The 27881-nt window shown below is 42.1% G+C and overlaps 1 long non-coding RNA gene across 1 annotated transcript; it reads right to left on the bottom strand.

The window, feature by feature from the left end:
- LOC117886543 lies at positions 1–27881 on the bottom strand. Its single transcript, XR_004647996.1, has 3 exons — positions 27763–27881; positions 25227–25281; positions 1–99 (listed from the first exon to the last, which is right to left on the bottom strand). It is a non-coding gene; the product is annotated as an uncharacterized LOC117886543 (long non-coding RNA).

Here is a 27881-nt window from a genome sequence, read left to right as displayed (position 1 = left end):
GAATAGGGCTTTGCCATCTCTCAGTGAGTGCCCCAGCCACTGAGCCATGGGATATTCTGCTGTGGGGCTCTCTCAATGTCTCCTGGTGAAGCTGTTCCCCTGTGAATAAATAATAAAACAAAAGTCATTGGAGGAGGGAGACTGGACAGTGAGTGCGCTAGACACCAGGCTATAGAGACATTCTCAAGCTCTCTCTCGCCCAATGATTCTTTCATTCCTTATGAAGAAGGGGCCCGATCCAGCAGGTGAGCTCTGAGCAGGGTCACCAGATTGGGCCGCTCAGGTGAGCTAGACAGAGGAACCCTTGTCTTCTCCTGGTTCACATATCGCCCTGGAATTTAGGCATCTGGACACTTGGCATGGGGCTATAGTGCACATATGAACAGGCAGAAGCATAGGCGGCTAGGGGACTTTTACTGCCAAAATGTATGCACCAAGCAAGTTTAGGTACCTACGGTATTCAGGGACAGATGAACAGGAGGGCTATGAATCCTAGTGGGCCCTGACTCTGGGATTTAGACACCCAAAATGGCAGCTAGGCACTTAAGTCCTTTTGTGACTCTAGTCCCAAGTCTCTTGATTTTCCATAGCCACTGGAGATCATTGCCACTCCAAAAAATGCAATTTATTCTCAACTAAAGATACCGTGAGGAACTCATCCAGTTGGATTTTTTCCAGACTCACTCATCTCCCTAGTGGTGACTAGTAACTTCAAGTGATTGCTGTGATGAGTTTGAGCTGTTGTTTGAAGATGATCATTGATAACGCCAGCAAGAAAAGTTCAGGTGTTGGCATCTATGGTGACAGCCCATTTGCTCACTGATTGGAGAAACTTTCATCATATTGGACCTGATGCAAAGCCCGCTGAGGTCAATTGAAGTTTTTCCATTGATTTCAATAAGCTTTGATTCAGGGTCATTGTTCCCAGCCTGCGTTCTTCCTTACAGTGGTTTCCTACAAAATGCTGGATTGATTGTAAGATGACACTAGTGATTTTTAAAGTTTGTAACAGTGCAGGACCCTGGATGCATTAAACACCTCCTTTGTGAGCCTTGTCTTCGTGGGTACAGGTGTTCATATGCCATCTGCCTTCAGGGTTTCCACCATAGTACCGTTGGCTGACCTTTGGTCGTGTCTTTGCTGTGGCAATCTCTACTGTGAAACATTACTCGTCTCCAGAAATCCATCTCAGTCACTCTCACCCCACTTTCAAAAAACACCTAAGGCTGAAGCTTGTTGAAATATTATCTAAATTCAGAAAAAAACAATAATTATGGGAAAAGTTGATAAAATTTTCTTGCTATTTTTTATGCCAGCTATGGTTAATAGTTTTCAAATTTAAAAAAAAATAGGAAAAAAGTTGGGAAATTCTTCCCCCGCCCTCTTGAGGCAACTTCACCTAAAACCATTCCCTACCCCCTTAAACGTGTTTGTTGAAATGTTTGCTGTATGCCTTATGCATTTATCCTTTTATTCCGGCTCATTTCCCTGCTTTTTCTTTGTAACCCAGTCCTCCTTAAATTTACATTAGTTGTTACTGTTAGTAAGTATCATTTTTTGTTTTTTTTTTAAACTGTTTTTAAGGATCCTGGAGCGTGTGAGGCTTTAGAATTCATATTATTATTATTATCATTGCAGTTATGGCTGGGAAGAATGCAAAAATAGCCTTCCCAATAGTATAAGACAGCAAGACAGTGGTAGTGACAATGCCTTGGCCATGTTTTCACTGCATCTTGGTGCTAATGGGAGCTGTTCATGCATATAGGAAAAAACAAGACACTCCCACAACATTAGCCTTTCACTGAGAGGGACACCAGCATTATACCCTACTCTTTCAAAGTCAAGCTATGAGATCTTTAACTTACACCACCACAAAACCTGCTTAATGTAGCATCTGGAGAACCTGAGTTCTGGCAGTGTTGTGCCATCTCTTGTAGCTTGCCCTTCAATACCTTCACAGGGGTATGGAGAAGTTCTGGGTTAGAGCTTGAAGCCCACAGCATTGCACTTCTGTCATTAAGCATGCTACTTAAATGAGGCCCATTAACACCTGATAAATAAAGACTTCTTGGGATCATGGTTGTTAGAGATGGAATACACCTTGCAGACTGAGTAGTCCCCTAATGGCTATTAAACTGTTCTACTACACCTGATCTTAACCAAATGGCCAATGGCAGTCTCAGCAGGAACCATTTCAGTGAGAGGAGAAAGAACCAGAAGGTTCACAAGTGCCTGTTGCACATCACATTTGAGCAAGTTCACCATCAGTTCACCGTGATTTTGAATGAATATTAAAGGCACGAGCAGCCTCCCCATTCTCCTTATTTAGCTCATGGAAGAATTGCATCCAGCAAGCTGAGGAAGTCAGTTACATTCAGTAAAACTGAACTTTCCATTCCTTGTGTAAACACAATGTATCTCCCCAACGGTGTCCATAAAACGCACAAGAGTGCAAAGTCAGCAGCTTCAGACAGACTTGGTACCTCCATGCAGTGAGTGTAAACCAGGTGGTCTCTGTCAGGGGAGGTGATTTATGCTAACTCTCTCCCTCTTGGGCTGCTTTTATTTAGTTAGTGGGAGTTTGGCAGTCCAAAGGTCACAGACACTCCAATCACCAGTGGTTTCTCTGCTGAAAAGGAGAAATGCCTTTATAAGGGGAAAAAAACACAGAACTGAAAGCAGGGTATCGTTCTCACTGGAAAACCAGCAGATGCATAAACAGTAAAGGGCTTCGAAGCAGAGAGATTGTGTACACTGAATTAATCACAAATGAAATGCAAGAGAAAGCAGGGCTTTTACCTTCCTATTTATTCCCGCTTACTCACGATCTAAAATCTGACACCCGGTCACTAGGTACAGTACAGTGAATATGTTATAAGCATTCAGCGAACAATCACTTCCTGGATTCTTACAGCTTTTTCCTGCTGTGTTAGACTAAACCATCAGAAAATGAGTGACAGTTGGCAGAGTTCTATTCCTGCCTCTACCTTACTCCATGGTCTTAGCCACGGCATTTAAAGGCTCTGTGCCTCAGTTTACATAACTGTAAAATAGGCAGAAATGATACTTACCCACCTTTATGAAGCACTTTGAGATTTGCATAGGAAAAGTGCTAGATACATGATCGGGGTCTTTATTATTATTTGAGCCAATTAAAAGGGAAAAGCTTCATTTAGTCCCCAATTCAGCACGGTGCTTAAGTGTGTACCTAACTTTAAGCATGTGAGTTGTTCCATTGACTTCCATGGACTGTTCCATGTGCTTAAAGTCAGGCATGGGTTTACGTACCTTGCCGAACTGGGGACTTTAAGGTAATAAAACCCGTGGAGACATCTGAGAAGGATCCAGATTGGTGCCTTGTTTATTGCATCTATAAATGTGCCCAAATAGCCTTATTTTTTAAAAAACAAAACCTTAAAATATTCTTCAGGAATGTGCCAAAACACTGTGGTAACACTAATGAAAGCTCTAGTTTTGTATCATTACTGTAGAATACCATATTATACATAACATGCATACTCTGCAGTTTTAACATATGTACAGTACTAACTCCCATCAATATTCCTGGGGTTCAGCAGGTGAACACATCTCTAAAAGTGTTACCAACTAGCCCAGTTAACTAGGTTTTTCCCCCTCTGTGGCTTGATCGAAGCCTGGAGACCAAAACTCGGATGGGTTCTTGTTTTCCCTTTTTAGCATCCATTATATGAACACTTTCTCTATTAAGAATACAGGATGGTGATCTCACCAGTATATCAGTCTAGAGCCAGAAGTACATTATTACTATCTAGAGTCTAGAGCTGCACAAACACCGAACAAAGAGAAAGTCTCTGCCCTGAAAGAGCTTACCATCTAATAAAGGAAAATAGACCAGAGATGGATACAAACAGAGGGTTGAGCACAAGGAAACAATGCGATAGTACTGGTCAGCATAATAGGCGGTTTTCTCAGTAGACCACATTTTCAAGGTTTTTGTAATGCTGTTGGGTTCAGTGGAGCTACTTTGGATTTACACCAAGGTAAATGAGATCAGTTTCTGTCCCACACACTGTGCCAAGTTCCATACTGCCCCTGACATACTCCCTACAAAATGGTTAAAATTGAGTTTGGTCTCTGACCTGTTCTAAATTTGGCCGCTATCCCCAATAGACTATATAAGGTCAAGTCACCAAATCGCAATTGTTTTCCAGGGTTGTGGAGGTCAATGCCTGATTTCACACTAGACCTTTCACTTGTAAAAGAAAAATAGTCTGGGTTTTGTTTCATACCATACCCAGCACAGAGAATACAGGAAGCCATTTGGTTTGGAAATTTCTTGTGAGACCAATCAGCTTTTTCATACATCTGCTGATACAATGTTGAAGGATAATATGACTTTCCTCAGGGAAAATCAACAGTTGGAAATCTGACAGGAAAGCTAGTTTTCCCAGGAAAATCTCCATTCAAGTTCATAGGAAATGGCAGTGACCTGTGCAGCATAGACTTGGGAAGCAAAGTGGGCTGTATGGGCTGGAAAAGAATGCCAGTGCAAATGGAATTCTTCCCAAAGGAAGAAATTAGCTTGTCTGCTAATGAAAGAGAGTTAACTTGAGTTAAGTAGCACGTTACTCTGATAGTAATCAATGGGATTACTCACAGGGTAATGCGCTCGTCAAGGTGAGTAAGAGTGGCAGAATCTGCCCCAAAAAAATCCACAGGAACTGCAGAGGAAGGGAGAGTCATCTAGAGATCAGAGCCGCTGAGTGAAGGTCAGAACGCCTGGGTTCTATTCCTGACACTGCTTGTGACCTTGAGCAAGCCACTTAACCTGTCTGTGACTCAGTTTTTCCAGATGTAAAAGGGGTGTAGTTTAAAGCAGTGGTTCTCAAACTGGGGAACCAGCTGCTTGTTCAGGGAAAGCCCCTAGCGGGCTGGGCTGGTTTGTTTACCTGCCGTGTCCGCAGGTTCGGCCAATCGCGGCTCCTACTGGCCGCAGTTCGCTGCTCCAGGCCAACGGGAACTGCGGGAAGCGGTGGCCAGCAAATCCCTTGTCCTGCGCCGCTTCCCGCAGCCCCCATTGGCCTGGAGCGGCAAACCACGGCCAGTGGGAGCTGCGATCGGCCGAACCTGCGGACGCAGCAGGTAAACAAACTGGCCCGTCCTGCCAGGAGCTTTCCCTGAACAAGCAACGGCCCCAGTTTGAAAACCACTGGTTTAAAGGGATATAATACTTCCCTCACAAGGGTATTGTGAGGAATCAATGAATGTTCATAGAACACTTTGAGATGCACAGAGAAAAGGTGCTATATGAGTAAAACATTATTATGTATGTTGGATCCTCTGTACAAATAGATGGTGTGTAACAAACAATTGACAGCTCCTAAAAGAATATCTACAGTTATCAGCATTTCATACATTCATAGATTCTAAGGCCACCAGGGACCATTATGATCATCTAGTCTGACCTCCTGTATACCACAGGCCAGAAAACTTCCCCAAATAATTCCTACAGCAGATCTTTTAGAAGAACATCCAATCTTGATTCTAAAATTGTCATCAATGGAGAATCCACCATGACCTTGGTAAATTGTTCCAATGATTAATTACTCTCAACATTAAAAATGTACGTCATCTTTCCAGTCTGAATTTGTCTAACTTCAATTTCCAGCTATTGGTTTGTGTTATACCATTTTCTGTCTTTCTTTTAAGTCACCCCATAACCTTCTCTTTGTTAAACTAAATAGATTGAGCACCTTGGTCTATCACTATAATGCACGTTTTCTAATACTTTAATCATTCTTGTGGCTCTTCTCTGAACCCTTTCCAATCTATCAACATCCTCCTTGAAGGATTTCAGTTGTTAGGGTTCCAGTCTACCTTGACTAGTATATCAGTGATGTCCTATGAGATCTACTGATGAAAAGCACTATATAAGAGTTAGGTATTGTTATTAGATCATATAAAAATGGCAGAATTAATGTAGTTTATGGGCTCCATGCTGCCTTTCGTTCATGCACACTATTCCTATTAACATCACCAGGGGCTCCACAGAATTCTCTCTCATGGGATGAAATTTTCCAAGCACTTCGGGGATTAAATATGTTCTAACAGAGTTGGGACGAGAACTCTGGAAAACGGGTTTGGTTGGAAGGGTTTTGTGCAAACCTTATTTCCATTTTTGGATTGTGAGTTCAAATTATCTTTCATTTGAACGAATGCAAGTATTGAGCCAAAACTTTATGATTTGTCTGGTTTGGGCTCAAAAACTTTGAAAACTACAGATCTGGGACTACAGGTAAGGGGGAGTGTGAGTCAGCATAATGTGCTTGCTACAAAATCTCGGAGTTTTATGAGTCATCGGGGGCTCACTCCTGCTCCCAATGACTTGAATGGGAGCTGCTGGGTGCTCAGCACATTTGAAAATCAGGCCAATTATTTAGGTGCTTAAAAATGGATTTAGGAGCTTTGCTTCAGGCAACCATTTTTTTTTATTTTAAATCTTGTCCATAATTTTTTTGGGTTAAATGATGTTGGAAACGTGAGGTGCAGCTAAAAGAGAACTATCCCTCCATGAGAAAACACACAAAAGAACAGCAGCGGAACAACACTCCTCTCTCTCCAAGCTCACTGGAGGCCCGGACTCTCTTCTACTCCAAGTCATCAAAGGAGATGAGTATGAAGTGGGGGGGGGTCTCCCCCTTAGAAAAACAGCTGCCGAAAACATAAAAGGAAAGGTAAAGTGGCCTGAATGAAATCACAAGCGCTCCTGGAGAGATAGAATCTCAAGGGAAGTGAAGACAAGGTGTGAGAACTGTGCTCTTGTATCATCACAAAGGGCCCTTCTGAAGATAAGCACACTTCAGCGGGAGGTTTTGATGGGCGTCTGTGCATTTCAAGGGCAGCACAGGCTCCAAGGGCTTCCAGCATTGGTGGATCTGACCAGGGTCTGAGTTCCCATCTCCTTCCTGTTTGTTTTTTAATTTTCGTTTTCACTCTCTCATTTGCTCTCCAAGTGACCCTCTCTCATCAACATCATCACACCTCCTCATGGGGCAAGGGGACAAAGGTTAATAGGCCTTATAGGAGAAATGAATTTTAAGAGAGGTTTTGAAGGAGAAGGTGAAGGCATGAGCAGACAAGGTCAAGGAAGGAGTTCCAGGTTCAGAGAGCTCTGTTGGTGTTGCAGAGACAAGATTGGGAAAAGGAAATGATGTAGTTAATCTTAGATTGTAAGCTCTTTGGGTAGGGACCATCTTTTTGTTCTGTGTTTCTACAGCACCGAGAACAATGGGACCCTGGTCCATCTCCGGGGCTCCTAGGTGCTACCACAATACTAAAATAAAAGAATGAGTAATAATAATAGTGATAATTAATTGTGCAGCTTGGGCAGACCAAAGGGGACTTGAATGGAACTCAAGGGACTGATCAAAAACATGTTACATCACTCAAACAATCTGTAATATAGCAAATCAAATACTCCAAAATATTCACTTATGGCAATAAACACAGCATGAGCTCAGCTTTGCTTGTATTCAAATCAAATGAACAAAATGGGGATCTTGTTCTATAGCCTTAAAGAAGAAAACAACAAAAGATCAAAACAACACCCTTCAACATCATAAAAGAAAAAAGGTTGTTCTTGCAAGTGCTCCAGGTACGCAACTGTAGTTGACTTCAGTGGGAGACTAGGAGTCCCATGAGTTGAGCACCTACAGGATTGGGCCTAAAAGTGCTACTTTCTGCAAAAATAGCTATTCTTGCTGAATATCTTGGGTTTGGAAATCTTCTGGAGACTGTGGATCCATTGTCCAATGGGGAAACAATGCATTCACCCTGTTTGAGAAAAGATTTGCATCTGTGACCTTCTAATGGAAGAACTCACGTAATGATATCCGAAACAACTTGGGAGGGATGAAGCTGCATATGATCCTATCTCTACAAGCTCGAGAAATTGTAATGCTTTAGCAGTGCCCTGAAATGGGGAATGGGAAAATGGTGTGTGATATGGTGAGAAAACGGCAGGAGGTGGGATGTTCTGAGTGGGCTGGACTGGCACTTTACAAAACACTCTGAGACCACTCGTAATTACAAATTATGGAAGTTGGGGGAAATTTAAAAAAATAGTGCTTTGTGCATGTGTTTGTGTTTTTGTCAACTACAGAAGTGGTCAACCTTTTTGGAATTTTGACAACATTTCAAATAGCAAAAACCAAGAAAAATGCGTAAACTATGGTTTGATTTGTTTGTTTTGTATATGTGTGTGTGGGGGGGGGGGTGTTGTTTGTTTTATTCTGCAGGCCCTTGTGCTTAGACCTGGACTGGTCCTATCTATGTGAGTAAATTTCATCCATTATGAATAACCCATATGATATTTTAAGCACAAAGTGGCCAGTGAGATGATAACATTTACTATGCCTTCCTAACTTGCTGATGTCCTTGCTACGAGTGCCTACAACCTCCTTTACCAGGAAACACAGATTGTAATAGAATCTCCCTGCAAAATTTCACATGCTTTCTTCCTTTGCAGGATAAAATTAGCAGAGTTCTCATGAGATGGTAGCTAAGAAATCTGGCTTTCCTTGGATGACCTCAATGGAATCATTTGTTGCTCAAATGACAGACAAACGCAGTAATTAGGTCTATTTAGTAAAGCGGAGGTGAAAGGTCAAACTACTGGGCAAACTGTCTCCACTGCTTAACTTGGTCACCAAGTCAGGGCTTTGCAAAGGTAATGTTTGTACAATAACCTGACACTAGCAATATCCAGCCAGCAGGTCCCTGCTCCGTGGCTAGCGCTCCCCTAGGGCTCTGCACACCAAATGCCTTTTTGTTTAGCTTTAAGCATAAAAATGTTGGTTTCCACTTGGATACCAATAAGATTCTGAGTTCCGGCACTCAGCAACAAATTAGACCTGCAAAAAAAGGAGCAGTTAATGAAGAGATATTTTATGATATTACTTAGATTTTAGCAAATATAATCATAAGTGCTCAAGTTGAATCAATCAGGAAGGGTTGGAGTGAATGGACTGAGTTAACCCATTAGATGGTAAGTTACAAACCTATTCAAACTCACCGTCCCTTCCTCTTTGGCATTTTTATTTGTTTGTTTTCAGGACTGATTTTGTTTCCTTTTAACAAGGAGCAGCTTGGAAAAGAGGAGACTAAGGGGGGATATGATAGAGGTATATACAATCATGAGTGATGTGGGGAAAGTAGATAAGGAAAAGTTATTGACTTATTCCCATAATACAAGAACTAGGGGCCACCAAATGAAATTAATGGGCAGCAGGTTTAAAACAAATAAAAGGAAGTTCTTCACACAGCGCACAGTCAACTTGTGGAATTCCTTGCCTGAGGAGGATGTGAAGGCTAGGACTATAACAGCGTTTAAAAGAGAACTGGATAAATTAAATGGAGGTTAAGTCCATTAATGGCTATTAGCCAGGATGGGTAAGGAACGGCGTCCCTAGCCTCTGTTTGTCAGAGGGTGGAGATGGATGGCAGGAGAGAAATCACTTGATCATTACCTGTTAGGTTCACTCCCTCTGGGGCACCTGGCATTGGCCACTGTCGGTAGACAGGATATTGGGCTAGATGGACCTTTGGTCTGACCCAGTACGGCCGTTCTTATGTTATGTTCTTATGAGCAGATAATCACTGTTATATGATTGGTTCTTTCTGGATACCCTGGAAGTATGGTGGCTGAGTGGTGATAATATTGAATGGTCAGGGGTATTGCTATTTAGCTGGGATTTGCAAAGTCTGTTAACATCATCTAACAGTTATAACAGTATGTATATTACATGCACACAGATGTAAAAATATGCATACATATATAAAATTATAATATATATAGTGTGCAATACATAAATATAGAACACACAAAAATAACATTATTAAGGTTGCTAAGTCAAGCATTCAGCAGTTAGGAAATGCCAGTATTGAGGTGGCCAGTGCAACCTTAATTTGGCCTCCATGTGCATCTGCATTATGATAGTCTTTCATTACAAGATCATGTAGTATTTTTCCCCTGCCTGATTCAGTGCACATGATGGACCTGCTCTAGTGATGAATTGGGGTTGCAAAACAAAGGAGGATGTTTTCTGCAGGACTCCGGCTTCATTTGTTCCAGAACTTGGAAGGTGTTTAATAAATGAGGCAGGGGATTGCTGGAAGAGAAAGGATGTGCTGAGTGCTTGACTTTGCAACCTTAACGGTGTTATTTTAACACAGTTTTGTGTATAATTTCCTAGTTTTCTAAAAAAAGCAAATTGAAAAAACAGAAATTCCATCATGTGGCATTATAGTGACCTCTGCATGGGTCATCAGCAAGGTTGGAACCTTTAGCTCCACCACACAGACCTCTGCCACTTAAGTTAATAGAGTAAATAATACTAGTAGTGGTTGTTATCCTCTGTGTGGACCAGCACTAGAAGAGAGTGAGATGCTTTGCCAGTGGGATATTTGCTGAGAGAAGAGGAATGGTGAGACTTGGGAATCTTGGGAGGGGAGTGTTCTCTAGTGGGCAGAGATGCTGCTACCTGTTGCCCCCAAGCATGATCCCCTTCTGCCTTGTCCCCTGGAAACTGTCCTTGTCCTCTCTTCCCCACTTCTAGCTTCTCATCCCTGTTCCAATTCTCCTCACCTTGCCAGGCCCAATCGCCACTCGTCAGCCTTCTCCAATCCCAGCTCTTTGCCCAGCAGATCCCAGTTTCCCCCCACCTGGCTCCATATCCAGTCTGTATCTTTCCTCCCCCATCCCCTGCCCCCAGCCTGCATTCACTGACTTCTCACCCACATTCCCCATCCCCGGTGGCTCCTAGCACCAGTCCCCCTTCCCAATCAACCCCTCCAGTTGCAGTGCATCCCACTATCCCCCAACCCCTCTGTCCCAGTCTTTTTGCCCAGCCAGTCCCAGTTCTCGCCTCACATCCTGGCTACTTATGAGATCTGACTCACGTCCCTCATCTCCGTGATTCCTAGTCAGTCTCTTTACCCAAACAGTCCATGTCTTCTTCGCCCCTCCTCCTAGTCCCAGTTTCCCTCTTCCCTCCAGAAGATTAACAAATCTGGGATCTGGTGCATGCACACACACAGGCATTTCTAATAAGCCAGTTTGAGAAGTATATAAGCAAAATACACAGAAGTAAGAATCAAAACAGATTTTGTCTGAAAAGGAAATCTACTTTCCACCATTACTTGAATCAGTAGCTGTTCCATAGATGGTTTTTATCTTCCTTTGATTTTCATTTACACTCATATAGATACAGTTCTACAACCCAGCACACACAAATACACTTTGGGAATATGGGAAGATGGTGAAATACGAAAAGAGCTAATGCAATCCTAGGATGCATTAATGGGGACTCTCGAATAGGAGTAAAGAAGTTATTTTACTTCTGTATTTGGCATTGGTACGACCACAACTGGAATACTGTGCCCACAATTTAAGAAGGACGTTGACAAATTGGAGAAGGTTCAGAGAAGAGCCACAAGAATTATTAAAGGATTAGAAAACGTGCCTTATAGTGAGAGACTCAAAGAGTTCAATCTATTTAGCTTAACAAAGAGAAGGTTAAGGGGTGACTTGATTACAGTCCATAAGTATCAAAGTGGGGATCGAATATTTAATAATCAGCTCTTCAGTCTTGCAGAGAAAGGTCTAACACGATCCAACGGCTGGAAGTGGAAGAGAGACAAATTCAGACTTGAAATAAGGTGTACATTTGAAATGGTGAGAGTCACTAAACATTGGAACAATTTACCAAGGGTCGCGGTGGATTCTCCATCACTGACCATTTTTAAATCAAGACTAGATATTGTTCTAAAAGATCTGTTGTAGGAAATATTTTGGGACAGTTTTCTAACCTGTGTTATGCAGGAGGTTGACTAGATGATCATAACCTTGGAATCCATGAATCTATGAAACAAACTTCCTTATAATAAGAGGTAAAGATCTACCCAAGTTAACACACAAAGCATTTAGGAGCTGATTGCGCAATCCTTACTTACACATGCAAATGGTCCATGTGTCTTCAGGGGGATTACTCCTGTAAGTGTTCTCTGTCATGAACAAGAGTTGTACCATAAAATCAATGAAAGGAATAGCAGAAATAACCTTGCAATGTTATCTGGGCTGGCTTTGAAAAAATCCACAGTGCAATGTCTAGAAACTGCCAGACTTGGAAAAACTTTCCATTATTAATGGAATCGGCCAACTGGCATGTGTGAGTCTGTCTGTGTCACGCACCCTCTTGTCCCTTACCCTATTCACATTTGTCACTAATATACTAGGTTACAGAGGGGGCATTTTTCACTAAAACATCTGATTGTGACATTCCCTTTCTGCCTGAACTCCATCTGACAAGCTGTCCTCTTTAAACGGAAGTGATTTGCAGGTCTCTCACAATTACCAGGGGAACAAAGTGTTTTGAGTGGGATCTCTTTAAAGAAAACCTAGCTGCTAAGGAGTCTTTGCAAGGTAGACTTCTTCATATGCAAATAATAAACTATTATGATGATGAAGAAGAAAAGTAAATTCCCCTACCAAAAAGCCTAAGAAAACAGAATTCCTTAGGAGCAAAGGACATTTTGATACATTATTTATTAACTTTTAGAAGTCCCTACCAAGATCTTGGTTCTATGATGTTAGGTCTCTATATAAGGTACAACATACAGTAAGAGACTTGGGGTATGTCTACACTACCCGCCAGATCGGTGGGTAATGATCGATCTATCGGGGATCGATATATTGCGTCTCGTCTAGACGCGATACATCGATCCCCGAACACGCTCCCCGTCGACTCCAGAACACCACCAGGGCGAGAGGCAGAAGCGGAGTCGATGGGGGAGTGGCGGCCGTCCATCCCGTGCCATGAGGACACGAAGTAAGTCAATCTAAGTCAATCTAAGATACGTCGACTTCAGCTACACTATTCTCGTAGCTGAAGTTGCGTATCTTAGATCGATTTCCTCCCCCCGCCCCCAGTGTAGACCAGGCCAAAGAAAACAATACTTTAGTCATGTTGTCTTTAGTTCCCTCACTCACAGATACTCCTACAACAACAAATGTTACAACAGCAATATTAGTAATAATTAAAGAGGACATTCACCCCGATTTATAGATGTTCATCTTGGATAGAGGGTTTGGAGGGGGAAGTCAATCTAAACTTTTTGTTCATAAAACAAACTTGTCTTCCAGCTCCCACCAAGAAAAGCAACTTGGAGCAAATGTCAAAGGAACATGGCCCTGTCTCAATAGAGGTTCAAGTTCTTGCTTTACTTCTTAACAAGATGACAAATTTTGTTTAGACTCCTGGCGTCACTAAAGGTGTTGGCTCTAGCTGATGTGTTTTGGTGCAATGTTTGTAGAGGCATTAAATGAGGTATCAACACCTCTCAGATCTGGAATGGGGAAAGGGAGAAGCATTAAAAAAAATATTCCACGAGTACTGAAAAAATAGAGAGAGAGTACAGCATCCTATCTAGCACTATCACTCTTTGCTTTATTTCAAGAACAGCTTTGGGAAGTGTGTATGTTTAATTGGAACTGCCCATAGGCAGATTGCTACGCAGATCGTAACATAAAATAGCTTCTGAGTCTCAGACTGAAGGCACAAGGTTGATGTTTGTTTTTGAAAGAGACAGGAAGATTGTTTGTTTGTGGAAACAGGTCATTGTAGGACCATCAAGTATTAGACTTAACTGCGAGTCAGCACTCATTAGAGAAACATACACTTCCCAACCGGGGGTAGTGTGTTTTATTGTTCATACTGCGACTATGTTAAATCAACTAAAATATGATGACACACATATATGATAAAGAACTGTCAAAAATAAAATGAAGAGCTTGCTTGAGTCTTCAGGCAAAGCAGTGGGAGCTCTGACCTCCTACTGTATATAAACCCTTCCTGAGTAAATATTTCTGTCATGTAAAGATAAAAGATTATTTTTATAACTTGTAACAGAATTAGATTCTTCTTCCCAACGGATCACCTTTGCTCTCTTTGCAAAACGCGGGGTTTGAATTGCTTCACGCTGAACGGATGCATGGAAAATCCCTGCTTTCAAAAATAAAATGAGCAAGCGAGTTAGAAGGGGGTGGGGGAGAGATCAGCTGCATACTTATTTATTTTGCTCAGTGTCATACCTCTGGCTGATTGCTATGATTGTCCAATTATTCTTACTTAATGCTCTAGTACGGTTAATGGATACTCCAATGAATCCTGAAACATTCTGATGCATATTGTATTGCATCTGGTGTGCATAATATCACACACATACCCGCTATGCGTTATGGGCCAGATCTTCCACCCTCTACAGCTCCTTTGCTCCAATCTGGTGGTGGAAAGAGACTTGTAAGATGACTCCATCAGCTTTCTGGAGATTCTCCAGGCATAGTGAGTGCCTGGAGTTATGGGGCTGGCTCAACACCATTACTATTTCTGCCTCCTAGTCTAGGGGGCATCTCCGGACATGGCTAGGGACAGGGAACATAGCTGGAGCGCCTGCTGTGCTACAACTCCCCAAAGCTCTTTGGTAGCCATTGCAGCCAGACCTCTAAGTAGTGATAGGGGCCGAACCAGCCCTAGCCAAGACCTGGGGCAGGGCATTTCTCCCTAGCTCAGCTGTACTGGGGGCAGCTCTGGTATCTTTGAGGCTCAAACCCTATATGCCCAAGCATTTAGATCTCCCCCCTCCCATCATACACATACTTACAGAGACGAGAGAGATTGAGCTCTGCCCCAGCCTTTACAAATGAGAGCACAATTAATAATACGTTATTCTCCCTGAGGCTTGTAAAAAGCCTTTGCTAAAAGGTACACGATTTAAAACAACAAAAGATGTCTTAAAAGCCAAAGTAAAAGGTGTCTTCAGTCCACTATCTTGGTTTGAAAATGCAGACCACCTTCAGAGGAAGTTGGTGAACATTACTGCTAAAGCTGCTGGCTCTAATTTATAGATTTTCCATCTGAAGACTATTTATCCCATTTCCTCATTATTGTCTCCTCCTAGCTATGTATTAATTAGATCCAGCTATTAGCAATGTACCACTACTCTCTTCAAGATTGGGCTTGGAACACATTTTTACTTGGTTGTAATAACATCTTGTTCTTTTAAATCCCTTACCCTTAATAACTTTTTATGAGCTTCAGAGGTAACCAAAAAATGTTAGCTGTTTTTATGTGATGTGCATAGATAGATAGATAGATAGATAGATAGATAGATAGATAGATATACACACACACATGCGCACACACTGTGGTCATCTTTAATAACTTGCTGGTTTGCCTTAGATAAATAAATATGGTTCCCTCTGTTTTTGCCATGTTTCCTATACTTGCTGTAGTGAATGCCGACGGGACACTGAGGTAACATTAGTTTGTTATCTATGGCAACCAACAAGTTTTTAAAGGATGACCACCATGTATGTGTGTGTATAAATATTTATATACATGCATATGCACACAGATAAAAGGCCCAATTCTGCAGTCCTTTCTCAGGCAAAACTCCCATTGATTTCATTAGTTATTTTGCCTGAGGAATGACTGCAGAACTTGGCCCTCTGAATAAAAGTTGCTTTGCTTCACACTGTAGACAAGATCCTGGTTTCTGTTAATTGGCTCTGTGCCACATTACCTCAGGAGTTGGAGCCCGCTAGTCATGTACTTTTGCATTAGTCCAGCCCTGCCTCATTCACACCTCACTGTGGCGAGAAACAGGAGAGAAAAGAGAATTAGGCTCAGGATTGGCTTCATTGTCTGTGCTTGCTGTTCGAACGTAATAAAATGAGAAATTCCACATGGCGCTTGCTCAACCTGAAGTGTTCAGCATCATGGTATTTAGTAACAAAAAAGACAAATCCTGGAGTCCTTCCTCTGATTAATGTCATTGGGTCACAACTGCAACTGGCTTGGACCCATTTGCTGGACTCCTCTAGGAATTCTCCTGGTGCCCTAATTAAACCACAAGGACCAACAATTCAAATCATTTGTAAATGTCCTTATAGACATTTTGCGTGTATCTTCTTCTGGCTTGGTTTTGAGCCCACAAGATGGAGAGCCTGAAACTCCCCTCGTTTGCACTGATGTAAATCAAGAGAGTCCCCACGGAAGTCACTTTAACGTGGAGGGAAAATGAGAAAAGAATCTGTCCCAAAGTTTTGAAGAATCCTACCAGTTTCTTGCCCCTAGTGCTCCTGGCACCTCTGCTCTCAAATTGGCCACAATTGGTCATTGGTGAGCATGCAAATCTCACAATTCAGTTGGCGTAAGGCAAGTTGCCTTTGCACTGTTGCTGCTCTCTGTACTGGACCACATGTACTGTATGTGCACTACTGCTCTCTATTGGAATGGATGAGAATAGGTCCTGATTTTACTACAGCTTGCAAAGTCAGTTATTTTAGTCAATAATTTGTGGGCTTGCTAGTTATATGAGCTGCAAGATTTTCTTTAGGTTAAGAGCTGGAGATAAAAAGATAAAGGCATTACACAGAGCTCTGCTTTTTAGCCTACAGTAACTGAAACCAATTAATACACCCAACAAACTGATACTCCTCTTTAAATCATTAGTGCATCAGATTTCATAATAATCTGACTTCTAATCTCCCATTCGTCAGTAAAAGGGGGGGGGGAAGTCTCTCTGTGGTATTTTGGTTTCAGCATTTAATTAGATTGGTTCCACCATTATTGGGTTTTAAAAATAAAACATGATTTCATAACGAAGAGTGAAACCACAGACGAGATGGTGTTGTAATTGGAATCAAAGAGATAAGCAAGAAAGCAATGCCAGATGCTTTGAGGGGAAGAGAAATCTCAACTTAAATCAGATTTAAACAGATGTTCTGATGTCTAGAGTTTGCCAAACATTTCATATTCAAAATGCCTGGTGTTTTTATCTGAACCCTGTCTTCTCCAGATGGGAAAAACCTGTTCAGATCAAATAAAAGCATCAACCTGCATCTTTACCAGAACTTGATCCCAAAGGCTTTTTGAGGTTTGGAAGACTTTGGTTAACTTGTTTTGCTTCTTTCTTTCTTCTTTTTTTTTTCCTTTTTCATTTCTTTCTGTGCTGGTCTCAGCCGAGAGTAGCAAAAGTAGCAGGAAACTAAGTAGAAAAAAGGCTATTCTTGCAGAGTTACAAACTCAGGAATGATAAGAAATATGTTTTTGTAAGATTCCAAAGAGATTTAGATACGCTCATGGTTGATTCAACAGTATGCAAGTTGAACCTCCAGATTTTCAGAGATTCCTTCATCACTCATACATTTTAATCACACTTGGGAGTTGAAAGTTTAAGACATACATGAATATTACTAATTTCTTATTAAAACCCTGTGCTTTAAAAGAACAGCTTCCAACCACTGGATACAATCTATAAGTGCTGAAAAACCGGATGGGCACGTTCAGCATTTGAAACACTGACAAAAGCAAGGGGTGATGGGCATAACCTCACAGATTAGGGTAGAGAGACAAAGAGTGAAATCCGGGGTCCACTGATGTCAGTGGCAAGATTCCCATTGACGTCAATGGAACCAGGATTTCACCCAATAAATAACCTTTACTGGAGCTGCTCAAAACAAGAGGTTGTCGGAAGCAATGGAGGTTTGTCTACGTTTAACTGTAAAAGATTTCACTCAAAAGCCTACCCATGAGTTCCTGGTCTTGATCCCATGGCCCATTCCTGAAGTTCTTGCACAGATAAACTTCCCATTGAACTCAAATGAGATTTTTTTTTGGGGGGGGGAGGGGGAAATAGGGGTTTAAAAGAAAGCCTTGGGCAGATTCTTAATCAGAATGGTGGATACCAAGCGCATATAAACCAAAATACAAAGGATCTCGTTCTGCTTTCTTCGCACACCCAAACATCAGTGGGGCGCTTGAGCATGCACACAGAAGGCAGGATCAAGCCCAAAATGCGTTGCTTTTTTAAGCTCTAGAGCAAGAGTTTATAAAGAAACACCCTCTAAAAGCAATTATACGGGCAAAAACTCCACATTAGACAAGAATTTACAGTAGCACTCATAGAGCTGGGAGAGTGCTCCTTTGTCTAAATGCCATTAGTCTAATCCTTTGGAAAGCCCAGTTACAAGAGTCAGAGATTGAGATGTGCATGTTGCCTGACAAATTCAGTGCTACACTGGGGCTTTGCCACAAGACCTGTGAACGGGCCAGTGATTTGCTGCACTGCCCAAGGACCAGCTCAGGAAGCAGAAGAGATTCAGAATCTACCTCCCGTTCCATACCTGCTCTGAGGGTGACATACCCTGGGCCACTCCTATACCTGGCATTCATATGACCCCAGCATGCTGGCACAACTGTGCTGCCCAATGCATTGGGAGGTGGAGCCAAGACCGCGGGGGATGCTTCCCTCCCATCAATGCTGAGAACTGGTAGGAAGGAGTAAGGAGAAACTTATACCCACTTATTCCCCTGTGCAGGCACACTGGATGGGCCACAATCTGACCTCAGTGAAAAAGTAAAACAGAATTATGAAGATCATCAATTTGGAGAAACGTCTAGTAGAAGAAAAGGCCTCACTTTTTTCTGTATGAGTGAATGTCTGAATCAGAAAGGGACACGTTTGGACTTAATCCAAATTTGTTACTTAAAATTCAGATCAAATCTATTGTTCTATCTAGATTAGGAGCTCCTCGGGCAGGGACCCATCTCAAGTTTTGTCTGCAAAAGACCTATACAAATTATAACTAGTTGTCATAGAAACTAATGATGGAATAATCTATTCATCTAATATAGTCATTTCTATAGCAGTTTTTTTATTCCAAGTATACAAGTAAACCTCAATTTATTAAAGTCTTGAGGGACATACAAAACAGGCTTTGTAAACCCATCTTTTGGATAACAAGGAAATTTGGAATTCAGGTCAGCTGTTGATGAAAAGCACTATGTAAGAACTAGCATTATCATCATCATAGTCAGTGGTTAGGGCATGAGACACCTGGATTCTATTCCCAGCTTCATCACTGATTCACTGGCTGACCTTGGGAACTCACTTTGCTTCTCTCTGACTTCAGTTTCCCCATATGTAAACTACGTATAACACAGCTTACCTCTCTTAGAGAGATCTTTCAGATTTGTAGATTACAGATACCCCCTTTTTCTTCTCAGAACACATTCATTTCTCTTTCAGAACATGTCTCTCTGCAAACTGAAAGTAAAATCACTCAGGAGCCCCAACGCTCATCTCTAATTTCCTCCACTCTCCCAGCTGTTAAGGTTTAGTTTTCAAATACGTCTTAAATTCTATTGAGAAATCTAGTGAGGAGAAGAGCAGTGATATATTTCATAAGCAGGAGAATTTGTGTGTTACTAGTATTTCACCCACCTATATGTTTTCATTTTCTATCATTTTCCCTCCTAAGATCCAAATTACCTATGTTATCCTTCTAAGGTCAATATTCTGCAGGGAAATTTAAAGTCTGTGATACCACATGGCTTAACCAGTTATTCTTTGCAATAGTGTATGTGTAGCATCAATGCTGATACCATACAGTATACAAAGGATCCCTATTACAATTAAACCATTTTTTCAATGCAGCAAAACCCTAGAAATAAGGGTGAAATCTGCAAACTTCTCATTCTGAGTGGGTTTCACTGCATATATCTTGAGCATTCTCTGTGTGTGAATACCTGGCCTTGAATTCTTCAAAAACAATCAGAAAGCAAATGTCATGCCATATGGAATTTAAAAGACAATTTTTCCTAGATTTGTGATAAAGTCTATTTGAAGTATATACTAATGCACATGGTATAATTAATAAATCTCATTATTGGTCATTTACAGGCAAACAAATTAAGCTGTCCTTTTGTTCAGCTCCTAGAATTAATTTACAAATGAAGGCTAAGTCAGGGGCTGATCCGAAAACCATTGAAATAAATTGAAATACTCCCTTTGCTTTCAACCGGCTTTGGTCAGAGTCTAAATCATTTCAACTGCGTATTCACATTACTGGGATGGATAGGTTGTGTAATATAATTTAGCAATATTTGCAGGAAAAGATACAGTTTGCTTTTTATATGCCATAAAAGTAAAGGAGGGGCTAGTAGACAAATCACAGAAGTATTGTCTGTGTCTTTTGAAGTTTAATATCCAGTTCCTAATTAATATTTGGATCCTGTAGGGTAGATTTTTAAACAGTTTAGGTGAACAAAAGTATGCAGAAAATCCAGGCCTAATTTTCATATGTAATAATGATTGCGCAGGCAGTTAAGACAATAGTGTACATAAATTTCCAGTTCTGATCCTTTGTATATGCAGAAAATGGATTTGCATAGAGCAATTAGGATAACTACACATGCAAATTAGGTAGGCTGTCATGCCCACATTAAAGATTTGGCTCCAAACACTCATGCACTTCTGAGCAAACAATTGCCAGTATTCAAACTGCAAAATGTATAATAATTATAGATATTAGGATGCAGAGGTGAAGAAAACAAAATAAATCCAACTTGCATGTTAAGAGAGATGCAGGACTTTAGTTTCCTGTTTTAATGTATTAATCTTCCATGAGTGGTTAGTACGTATTTGGAATATAAGACTCAGCCAAAGAAAGTTCTGTCCAAATTTCACTATTTTCCAAATGATGCTTCATTTATTACTGTAGGCAGCGCCAAGTCTCTGGGGATTAACATTTTGGCTGCACAGAATGATTAGATTCAAGATCAGGAGGAGCCCTGGAGTCTGAGGCTCAAAGTATTTCATGCAATAACAGAAACATCTGACGTAACATAACTTGCCTTTCTCTTCTTATGCTCCAACCAAAATGCAACTCTGAACTCTTCTCAAACAAGTACTGTCCGTGTTAAGTATTTGACATAAAAAATAAATACACCACTTTTTTCACTATAGTCTGAAGGTAACTGAGCCACCGTCTTTCTCACATACAAATTTTTGTCTAGCTAGATGTCTCCAACATTATCAGTATTCATAATACATTAATTATTATTGCTAATCAGGATACTTTTCACAGAGCACCTTTCAACAGAGGCTCTCAACACATTTTTGCAAACAAGACACAGATCATGTAAATGCTCAGCACATTGGTAGTCTCATTGACATCAACTGGTGTTAAAAGTTAAGCAGCATTTACAGAAACAGGCCTAAAATAATTAAGCCTCAAAACAAGAACTAATTGAGTAGGTCACCACAACTCATGTACTCAATGGATTTAGCCTTGTTCTGCTCCTGGAGTATCCAAAAGTAAGTCAGGATTTCTCTAAATTTGTTATTCAAATCTAGTCAAGGAATTGCTTTTTCAATTAGTTTCTCCATGCTTTGATTGCCAATATTCAAAATCAGAGCAGTGTTGCTTGGGTGTGATTTGTCAGGTAAGTCATATGGTTTGTTCCCTGACGGGATAAGCACACAAGCATTTCAGGCATAAATACTTCGGCACAAAATTTCATATCTGGTTTCTGTGAATCCTCAAGTCTGTATCTCTGAAATTTGCTTTCCACAAACATTTTTGTCAGTCACTTGAAAGTGAACTCAAAAGGAGCATGTATTATCATTTGCTCTTCAAGAGATTGTATCTCACTTTAACAGAGGTTTTTGTGAGTTGCCCTGAGTCACAGAACAAATGGTCATGGAGTCTGGTATAACCCAGGATCATTGATCCATAGGTCCTTCCTTTAACCACCTCACTGCATTGCCTCTCTTACGAGAAACTTCCTGGCACCTAACACAGTCAGAAAAGAGTTAAAAGTTTAGAGCACAATTGAAAGGAAAGAATCTCCACTTAGTCCTTCCTGAAAGGAACTGTAGGCCCAGGTGCAATTATACATGAAGTACCTTGGGGCAGGGGCTATGTCATACTCTATATTCTCCGCAGAGCTCTTGACACTCAGCAAATAACATAACAGGAAATTAATAAAAGTTATTTTCTACTTTACCCAACCAATTGTCCTGTACTCTAAATCTCATCATGTAATTGCAAGAAGAGCAATTCAACTAGTAGTTTAGTGTTCAAACTGAGCTGGAAGACACCATGGATAATTGTACGTTATAGATACACCAGCTTCTTAGTCAAGATTTAGGGCTAGATAAACCTCCTCTTTTTTGTCGGTGTACAAGGGACAAGAACAATGGAAAATGCCTTGAAACAGCCCAAATTTTGTTGGAAAAAAAGATGCATCATCACCGCCCTTCCAACTCCATCTGCATTTCATTGTATAAAAATTAATAGAAAATAATAAATATTATGGGGGGGGGGTGGAACCAACCTTGAAAACGAAATAGAAAATGGATTGCTGTAAAATGTTGTAGAATTGTCTTACATTTCAACAGCGCCCTCTCAGTCAAGGGGAAAATTTTCAAAGGCACAAATGTTTCAGTGGGAGATGGGGGATTGAACTTCCGTTAGAGACTTTGAAACTCTGTCCCATAATCCCTATTAAAATTTCCATCAGGGTGGAGCTCCCTGCTTTGGGTGGGTGTAGCTGCATGAAGAAAGAGCAGGACCCTACTTGAATCTCATCTTTCCACAGAAACCCCCACCCGGGCTCCCTGCATCCTGTTCTGCTGCATTAAGGACCATCCATGGCTGTGGAAGACACACAGATTTGGCCCACAGAGAGAGAGAGAGCGAGAGAGAGAGATGTGTGTGTGTTATTTCCATCCTTTTTTAATATTAAACAAACATCGCTGGGTGGATCCATGCGTACGTGTGTACACACACACACTATACCAATGTATACTCCCCAGAATAGGATCCTAGGGTGAAAAAAAGAGTTATTTCAATATTTTTCCTGCTAATTTCCGGAAACCATCCCCAATTTCCATGGCAAGGTAACCAGCCTCGATTCACCAGGGAAAGGAAGTTTACAGACTTTAAAACAGATTGTTTGTCCCCACACTCAAACCAAAGAGGAAGGCATTGAATATCATATAATAAGGAAATTGGGAAAAGGGAAAGAAGTAGCAATATTGTTGGACATTAATAGCATTCATATCTTAAGCATGAATTGTGGATCTGTAATTGTTCACAAAACTGTAATGTAAACAATTGGTGCCTTAAGCAATGGCAGAAGAGCAGCATTAGAAGGCCAGATCTAAATTTAAATCTCCATTCACTAGGAATTTTTTGTAATGGGAACCCTTTCAGCATTGTTTAGGAAGACTCCCATTTAGTCCATATCAGGAAAAGCAGATCCTCTTATTTCCTTATAAATGACAAATAAAGCCCAGGGGGTCTAAATTCCAGACAGACATACACCAGCCTTCAGTGGTGCTGCATGGGGCGTAAGCCAGCACAGAATTTGGCCTGGTGTGCAGTTCATTGTGATATTGTGACATGAGCCTTTAAGTCTGGTGGAGGGGACGGGGCGGGTGGTTGCTGTTGTTTTTTTTTGGTACTCAAAAGAATTAGGAAATTTTTGGCTTCAAGCAAAAAGGAGGGGGGTGATTTAGAGTTAAGTGATAAGCAACTGACCCATAGAGATGTGCAAGCCGCTAGGCTTGTGGGAACTACTGGCAAGAGACTTTTGGTAGAAGGCTTTGGAAATTCTCCTCAAAGGGAAATAGAGCTCAACCTGGACCCACCTACCCTGGCACCTAGATACCACAATGATGGACACACTTGAAATGATACACATTCGATACAGGTTGTGAGATTTCAAAATTCATTGCAAGCCACATTTCATTGTCTAGATTTTCCAACTAAGCCCAGTCTAGGGAACTTGGCACTTAGCCAACTGGGTGGGTTTTCTTTGCTGTGTGAGGCTGGGTGGGGGCATGGTGCAAAGGCTCCTTTCATTAGAAATGAAATGCTAAAGGAACCCTATTTAAACCATGTAAAATGAGCCCAATTCCACAGTGATGGACACCCAATAAATGCATGTAATAATCACCATCATAAGTCAGTCAGATTTTGCTCCCATTCAACACAATCACCGAATTTCTATTGGGCCAAGTTCTCTACTGGGGTAACTACTTTGATTCATTGGAGCTATGTCAGATGAGAATTTATTTTCCTCAGGAGCAGGGTGACTCAGGGCTGAGATTCTTCTAGTTAAAACTGACGCATCTTGATTAGAGCTAAGACAGAACCTATGGATCTGCATTTTTGGCACGTCTCCAGAAACATCAAACCATGTTGTGTGAAATATTGTGGATTTAGTTATGCAGCCTAAGACAGCAATCAGAAAGCCTGGCATTGCATCTTGCATATAGCTCTATTGTGGTGCAGAGGATGTCTATGTGATTCTCATCTGTTCAGATCCTATGGGAAAGAATCAATAAAATTTATCTTAGACCAGTATTTTCAAGGTATCCTCTCTCTCTCTTTCTCTCTATTGTTTGTTAACTGCTACAAGTTTGAACGAGAGGCTGTGGGGTCAGAGCCAAGGCAGAGAACAGAGATTTGCAGAGATCACGCAATGCTTCTCAGTCTGTGGCTGGAGTAAACAGAATCTCCTTAAAGGTCACTTCTTCAGGCTCCCGCTGCAATTGCCAAAGGAAGCTGCAATCATTTTTCAGTCCCTTAAATGCCAAGAGTAAAATGCACTGAGTCACAGTTTTCCTACATGTTCCTGGTTTGTGATGAGTCTACTTAGGAGGCATTTCCTTGCCAAGAAAAGCTTCTTTTTCCTTTTGAACCCGGAATAGACCCATGGCACCCTTTCACAAAGTTAAGAGTCAGGGCATATTGGGTTAGGAATTGCAATCAGACCTATTTGTGTGCCCCGGACAAAGTGTTCTCTGAGTGATCAACGCTGTACTCTGAACAATCAGATTACGGTCTTTTTCTCCTTTACACTCATACTAGTCAAGGCTTTCGATATTGCAAGAATAATTAGTGTTGGGTGAAAAATTCGTAACACATTTTACTCAATGCATTAAATCTCTTTTTCTGTTTGCAAACAGTCTTAAATTTCCCACTGTCATTTCATCTCCTTCTTCGACAATGGCCTCTCTTGAGCTAGCCTGCAAAGCCACCCCTTTCTCCTTATTTAGGCTATGCAGTTGGATTTTTCCATTGTCACTAAATTTATCCTCCGTCTGGCACCAAAGCTATCATATCTGGAAGGAAATCCAGATAAAATCTGAAGAACTACAACCCTTATCCACAGATACGAGCAGCCTCAATGAAGCCAATAAGACTATTTGCATACACGCTATTCAGCCTGAAGAAGGGCTGTCAGATCTGGCACTGAAGACCAGCCTTAGAAACATCCTTACATGAATAGTCGTGTTTATATGAACCATGCAACTGATCTCTTCTCTCTTACCTCACAGTTCCAATCCATGTCCATAATATCTCTGGGTTTCATTAGGCAGACCTGGCTGGATACATAAATAATAAGGCTGTTGTCAGATTTCCCTATGGTGTGCAAGGGCAGATCTGGAAACCTAAAGGCCCTGACCTTCATGTTTCTCAGCAGGGAGTGAAACACCCTCAGAGCTGAAGCAGTGGGAAAATGCGAGTCTGTGTTATGCTTTAACGTGATACTGACAGGCAAATGTAATTTCTCAGAGCTCACTTGAGTGAACTCTGATCTGGTTTATAATCTCATGCATTTAACACTGAGCCAGTTGTAGCTCATAGGCTGTGGCAGAGGCTTTAACAGGGTAACTTCCCTTTTAAGCTCTGCATAGCTTGGAAGGTGGCACAGGATAGCGGGTTGGTTTATCATCCCCTTCCTCTGTTGTTAGAGGCAGGCAGAGAAGACGGAATTGGGCTCATTTAACGTTGGCCAAGATGTGAGTAAGTTTAAAAAAAATAAAAGCTAGGTCATTGTGCTGCGTGGGGGAGATTGCTTAGGTTCAAAGCTAACACCTAAGGGAGGGGCAAATGTTCAAGTCCTTTCGGAGTTGGGGCAAAAACCGAACAAGGTCCTCAGGCTTTGGTCTTTGGTGCATGAGGCCAGACTAACCGTAGTTCTGCTATCTGAAAGGAGGAACATTGAAAGACAGAGGGGAAGGGCCAAGCTCTACTACAGCGTGTTCCTCTGTCTTCCAGCCTCTCTCACCTTTCTCCCTCCCCCAGGGCATCAGTCAGGTGGATTCACCTATCTCAGTTGCAATGCAAGGGCCCAGTGCAGTTTCCTACAACAGGGGTTCTCAATCTTTTTTTTTTCTGAGGCCCCCTCAACATGCTATAAAAACTCCATGGCCCACCTGTGCCACAGCAACTGGTTTTCTGCATATAAAAGCCAGGGCTGGTGTTAGGGGGTAGCAAGCCAGGCAATTGCCTGGGGCCCCACGCCACAGGGGGCCCCGCAAAGTTACATTGCTCAGGCTTCGGCTTCAGCCCCAGGTAGTGGGGCTCAGGGCCCTGGGCTTCAGCCCCATACTGTGGGGCTTCAGCTTTCTGCCCTGGGCTCCAGCGAGTGTAATGCCAGCCCTGCTCGGTGGACCCCCCTGAAACCTGCTCATGGCCTCCCAGGGGGCCCCTGAGAACCACTGTGCTAGAAGAAGGCAACAATTCTCAGCGTCCCTGCCAGTAGGCCCTGGGGTAAAGTCCTCCCCTACAGCAAAGGTGGGCTCAGCCGTGCCAGACAGGGTGTACTCTGGAGCTGCAGCATCCCCCAGGGGAGCTCAGGGAGCCATTGCAGTACATCACTCTGTGCAGAGGGAGGGCGCCTGCCCCTACACCTCAGCATAGTCCTCTGCCGGCTGGTGCATACGAGGTGGTGGGCAGATGCTGGGCAGACTCTATGGCATAGGAGTGGGTCCTCAGGGGATGTGTTGTCACTGTTGTCATGGCTTCAAAATACAAGCGCCAGCTCCCGATATAAATCTAGCCTTCTCAAGCGGAGCAGGAATTTCCAGATTACACCCACACCTTATGTAAGCGTCGCTGCACGGAGCTCTCCAAAAGACAGCTTCCAGCAGCGCCGCTGTTCTCTCAAAACATGGCAGCTCAGCAGCTCCCCATCACAAGTGACCTTATCAAATGAAGATGTATGGCCTGGAGTCAGCATCCCTGCAATGGGCTGAGGCTTTGCAGATGGAGAGCGACTGGGGGAGTGGATCTGACTTGTAGCCTGAGCAGTAGTTTGGGGGTGTCATTATGATGGAAAGTTAACTCCTCTGCCTGCCCCCTGGGTCACTAGAGAAAAGACTCCTTTAGGTTACACCATACCTCCTTCCAAACCACCTCCTACGCATGGAACCTATCCAGGTTCAATCTCCCCCTGCCTTCCTCTTGCCAAAATGTCCATGCATGATGCATTCCATTGATAATTGCCATCAGCCACATGATTTCTGTATTTGTATTGCCTCCTATTGTTTTGCACTATATCCGTTTGTGCCTTTAGCTTGTGCTTTTTACCCTTCAGGGCAGGGATCTTGTCATCAGCATAGTTCTCCTCTCTTGACGGCATCATGCACGCATACATCGCTGCAAGTAATAGAAATGAGCCTGGAAAGGGTGACCAGACAGCAAGTGTGAAAAATCGGGACAGGGAGGTGGGGGGTAATAGGAGGCTATATAAGAAAAAGACCCCAAAATCGGGACTGTCCTTATAAAATCGGGACATCTGGTCACCCTAAGCCTGGAGTGCAACATTCAGCTCTGAATCTAAACAGTGTTTAAACAGCTCTTCCAGATGTTAGTTCAGACCATCATTGAACAGCCAGCTACAAAATTTGGGCACAGATCTGGGCTCTACCAATTTTCCCAATGCCCTGGAGTGTTCGGATCCAGATTTTTCGTTTGGGCCCAGTGCTAACAAAAGAACAATGCGAGAGCACAAATATACGCTCCACTCGGGGTCCAAGCCTTTGTGCCACAGATCTACAGAAAATAAATAACACGCTCACCTGGGCTACGAAAGAACCCGAGAGTGATCACTCTTCACGGGAAAAAGGAGTGGTGGTGGTGGAAGGAATGTCACGAGAATGAAAGGCGCATTGAGCAGAGTGTGGTAAAGCAATTCAGG

This window comes from Trachemys scripta, chromosome 13, assembly GCF_013100865.1.
Source record: "Trachemys scripta elegans isolate TJP31775 chromosome 13, CAS_Tse_1.0, whole genome shotgun sequence".
NCBI classification, from domain to species: Eukaryota; Metazoa; Chordata; order Testudines; family Emydidae; genus Trachemys; species Trachemys scripta.
Note: the sequence above shows the minus strand (reverse complement) of the source record. Positions and strands in the feature narration are given on the sequence as shown.